This window comes from Vipera ursinii, assembly GCF_947247035.1.
Source record: "Vipera ursinii genome assembly, chromosome: 3".
NCBI lineage: Eukaryota > Metazoa > Chordata > Lepidosauria > Squamata > Viperidae > Vipera > Vipera ursinii.
In genome coordinates, this window is record NC_139516.1 from 107,310,689 (window position 1) to 107,315,869 (window position 5,181).

At 39.5% G+C, this 5,181-nt stretch overlaps 1 protein-coding gene across 3 annotated transcripts in view; it reads left to right on the forward strand.

The window, feature by feature from the left end:
- Positions 1–1,952: 1,952 nt before the first annotated feature.
- The window catches only part of RNASEL (ribonuclease L), a 26,145-nt gene continuing 22,916 nt past the window's right edge, over positions 1,953–5,181 (forward strand). For all 3 annotated transcript variants that reach the window (XM_083359645.1, XM_083359646.1, XM_083359647.1), the window contains exon 1: positions 1,953–2,387. The gene's annotated coding sequence lies outside the window, so the exon portion shown is untranslated. The remainder of the gene's footprint in view (positions 2,388–5,181) is intronic.

Genomic DNA, 5,181 nt, shown 5'->3' on the forward strand with positions numbered 1-5,181 from the left:
AATAATAATAATATATATTATAATATAAGGATATATTTAAGTAAGTAATATGTGTATAACATATTTTTATGTAGTGAAATAAAGGAAATTTGGGTTACCGAAACCTTAAATATTATGGATATTAATGGTTAAATTGGAATGCTGTAATTAAAAATTGAAAATTAGGTAAAATTTAAAAACAGGACATGGATATGTATAAGCAAAAATATATTGATAAATGTTTTAACTGAGCATGTTAGTTAGAAATTTACTAGCTTAAATATAATATAGCAAATGTTAAGGGAAATAGAGAAGGAATTTTTGATGATGTAACCTGAGATATGTACTAAAGATTTTGTTATTGAACTATTGACTACTCAATCACCACGCTGCTTTTCAAATACTTAAATGTAAAACTGGAAATTTGTTATAAAGAAATAAAATAATAATAAAAAATAATGACAGCAAGGAGACCTGAAGGGCTGCCAATTTTCAGAGGACCCAGTGCTAAGCTCAAATGCAGAAGCTCCAAGTGAAATAAAATTCAGGATTTTCATCCCTGTTGTAATATATTTTGACTTCTCCAGGTTCTTCAGAAAAAGAAGAATCTCTAAAAGAATCTTCATACAGGAATTTTGTGTAAGTCTGTATAGTTGAAAATGCCTTTATGTGGTTCACTTTCTTATTAGAAATCTGCATTCACATGTATTACTTTATCTTCTAGCTGCCAATCATCATTGACTAAAGGGAGATTGAACAAAAAAAGAATTCCCAACTAGGTGTATCACTAGAAGACAGTAGAAGAAAACACTTGTTGAAGGGCCGCATCAAATGTTAATGTTACATAAATGTGATGGGCCATATAGACCTTTGAAATAGATACAGGGATGGATGGGTGGATGGACGTATGGACAGACAGACAATCAGACAATTCATTGAGAAAGAAGATCGTTATTAACTTTATTGAGATGACTACAATGCCACAAAAGAGTTAGCAGGCTGTTTAATACTCCAACCCATCTGGCTCTAAAAGGTAGAGATTAAAAGAGAAAGACAAATTATGCCAGCAGAGACTGTGCAGAGTTTAGATGCCATAGATATCAGTTGGTAACTAAGATTTAAGTATGAAGAAACATCACCTCCAACCCAGACAAAGTTGTTTTTAGGAAAAAAATAGGGTCTTTAACCGGTGTAAGTTTGTCTTTTTAAAATAGAATATTTTGTCAATATTTCAGGAAGAAAATTTTAAACTTCTCTTCTGCTAAAAATAACTGATGAATGGAGACATCCTGAAGTATGTCTTGAAGTTGAAATCAGTATACAAGATATTAACAATGAAATTCATAAAAGGTGTGGAAGTCAGGAAGGGTAGCCCTCAAATCCGTAGTTTTACTGACTGAATCCAACATAAATGGAGGCACCATCTTGAGAAATACATTGTTTGGATTTTGGCTTTTATTACAGCCATCCCCAGTCCTATGTCAAACTTCCCTAATGGCCAGGATAGCTAGAGGTTATAGTTCATATCAAAGACACTTATTTATAGGGTGCAAGATAGAAAAACAGCCCACTTCTGAACAGCAGAATAACATAGTTCTAACAATTTATTCGATGAGGGCAATATGCTGACTCTGTAAACCTCCTACAGAAGGCTGTAAAGCACTGTGAAGCGGTATATAAATCTAATGCTATTGCTGTGAATTGGGATGGTATAATTGTCTAGAAATTTCCCCCAATATTGAATAAATAGAAAGGGATACGAATCTCAAATATTTTTCTCATGTCCCTCTAACCTGCAAGTCCCACCGTATCTAGTCTTTCTATTTTCAAATCTGCAGACAGGCCCAGAGCTAGGCAGGGAATGGACGACTCCCGACTCTCCCCCGGTTCATCCGGGTCTTGTGAAGCCCGTTCAGTTTCGCGAAATCTTCGTCCTCTTTTCTCCTCCTCTATCCGCCTCTCCTCTACCAGTCACCGCCTTCCCCCAGAAGTCAGACCGCCACCGCGGCCTACAGAAGTGAGAACGAGGGCAATGGAAAAACAAGGAAGCCGCTCGTCAGGAAAGGAAGCCTCCTCGCCTTCGACCCTGCCCTCCGCGTTCAGCCAATGTGCCTCAAGCTGCTGCCCCGTGAAAGCGAAAGGCTTTCTTGATCGGTGGCTGAGGAAGAATGAGGAAGTATCTAACGGTGAACGCTGGTCTCTTTTGAGGAAGAGTGTCAGAGTCAGAGGAACGAAAACTCTTGGATAAACAGGGGCTTCGACGGAAGAGGAGCGAATGGCGAACTTTGGGTCGTCTTCCCGCCCGCGTCCCGAGACAGAGAGAGAGACAGAGAAGATGCTTTTAAGAAGAGCTCAGTAGGCAAATTCAACAGGGGAAGTTAATGCGTCTCTTATTGCCGCTCATTACGGTATCCTTTGTTTGTTAGGCAGGAAAAGATCTGCACCCGCAGGGAATTAGAGGCAGGTTGAAATCGGAGAGCAGATCGGTGTGTGTCAGAACTGGTAGAAAGAAAGGTCTATTCTGGTGCTATTTTCTGTGGCTGAGAAGTCGGATTGGTTCGTTTTACATGTCATACAAACCTCTTAAATCAATCCGAGAACTGTGCGGGGCAAATTTTGTCAGGGGAACACTCTTACACCTGTTTATTCAGAAATAAGCCCCACTTAGTTCATTGAGTTCTTCCTTGAGATAAATGAATTCAGGCCATAATTCTTTGAGGGTTTTCAATTTGGGCTGAAAGTTGGAGAAGAAATAATGAAGCGACTGAACATAATAATAATATTCCAGGCCCTTGGGAAGGACTCGATGGCTGGACAAAAATGCCAAAATAGAAATCATTGGGCAGGATTTAAAAAACTGAAACCTGGAGGAAATTTTTTTTTTATTTTTTTATTTTAATCCCATTTATATCCCGCCCTTCTCCGAAGACTCAGGGTGGCTTACAATCTAAGCACAAATCAATGTGCTTAGCAATAGCCTTCATTCTATGTATATGCCTGCTTATTAGGGCTTTCGCCCCCCCCCCAAGTGTCATTATTACAAAGTCAGCTTATTGCCCCCAACAAAATAATAAACTCTGCCACTGAATTATAGTTCCTCTGAATGCTGAGTAATACCGGACCAAGAGGAATTAGGAAATGTGGTATATAACCATACACGGCTGGCTTATCTAAAAATGTAGCATTTGGCTCCGGATGTGGAAATTGTTCTGTGCATAGCAGAGCTGGGCTATGAAGTGAAATACGAATAATCAGGTTAACTTTAAAGAGCAGAGCCCATAAAGTTGCAAAGACAGGTACAATACAAACACAAATACAGTTGCGTTTGGCAATTACAATTTAGATTGGCAACTCAGTCATTATGTGAAGCAGTCACTAAGTGAAATTGTGACTGATTATGATCCTACCTCAATTTTCTTTTCTTTTACAGACTTGCAAAGGTTGTAAATGAAAGGACAAGTCATAAAATTACCTTTTCATCACAATAGTAAACAGTGAATGGTCACTAAAGGAGGTAGTCATTAAATGAAGACTTCCTGTAGCAAAGAAGTCTCACGCAGGCAGGAAATCTAAAAACTTGCTTCACAACCCTAAGAGACATGAGATGTTGAATGGATCCTGTTTTTATACTTTATTTATACAGTACTGTGCAAAAGCGTTAGGCAGTTGTACAAAAATGCTACAAATTAATAATGATTTCAGAAATAAAAGTGTTAATAGTTTATTTTTATCACTTAATCAAATGGAAAGTAAATGAACAGAAGAAAAATCCAAATTAAATCAATATTTGGTGTGACCACCCTTTATCTTCAAAATAGCACCAATTCTTCTAGGTATATGTGCACACAGTTTTTGAAGGAACCCAGCAAGGTTCCTTCAAAGTTCTTCCAAACATCTTGGAGAAGTAACTACAGTTCTTCTGTCAATGTAGGCTACCTCAAATCCTTCTGTCTCTTCATGTAATGTCAAACAGATTCAAAGATTTTGTCAGGGCCCACTTCAAAACATCCTAAGAAAGCAGAATTTGTGGAAGCAGTTTCTTCCACAAGGAGAAGCTGATAGCAAGCATAATAGAGAGGATCTGAGGGTTTCTTGCTCAGATCAATAGGGTAAAAGTGTCCCAAGCAAACCCCACCCCAATAGTTCATCCGGTCAGTTCAAATGGGCCAATTCCCAGGTGTTAAGGCTGTTGTGGGAAAAATGCTGGTAATGCCAGGCTGTCTCAGGGTTGCAGCGATGTTTTGTTGGTCTTCGCACCTTCCCTTCCGAAAGCGGAGATAAAGCAGTTGCTGGAGGTGCATTCCTTTCTCCTCCACCACTTTGAGCTGACATCAAGGGGGAAGATAGTTCAAAGAGCGTGTATGCAGAGACAGCAAAAGTGTTACAGGGTGGTGATAGAGGAAAACAAAAAAACAGCCCGCAGCATTTCCCCCCTCGCCTCCAGGAACATGGCAGAACCCAGAAGAGTAGAAAGATTAGAGTTAGAATTAAAAGTTAGAAAAAGCCCCCTTAGAATATGGGTTCTGACAGATGTTGATATCAGGGATCTGTGGGGGCCAAACCATCACTTTCAGGATTTCTTGTTCTTCTTTACACTGAAGATAGTTCTTAATGACTGTGTGCAGGTTTGGGGTTGTTGTCCTGCTGCAGAATAACTTTGGGGCCAATCTCATACCTCTCCCTGATGGTGTAGCATGATGGATAAATATTTGCCTGTATTTCTCAGCATTGAGGACATCATTATCCTGACCGAATCTTCAACTCTATTTGCAGAAATGCAGCCCCAAACATGCAAGGGACTGCCACCATGCTTCACTGTTGCCTGCAGACACTTATTATTGTACCCATCTCCAGCCTTTTGACAAACAAATTGCCTCCAGGTATCCTTCAAATTTTGACTCATTAGTCCAGGGCACCTGCTGCCATTTTTCTACATCCCAGTTCTTATATTTTCGTGCATAGATGAGTCGCTTAGCCTTGTTTCCATGTTGGAAATAAGGGGTTTTGGCTGCAGTTCTTCCATGAAGATCACTTCTGGCCAGACTTCTCCAGACAGTAGATGGGTATATCTGGATTCCACTGGTTTCTGCCATTTCTATGCTGATGGCACTGTTGGACATTTTCCAATGTCCAAGGGAAGTAAGCATGATGTGTCTTTCATCTGCTGCATTAAGTTTCCACTGCATCATGAAACTGTCTTCT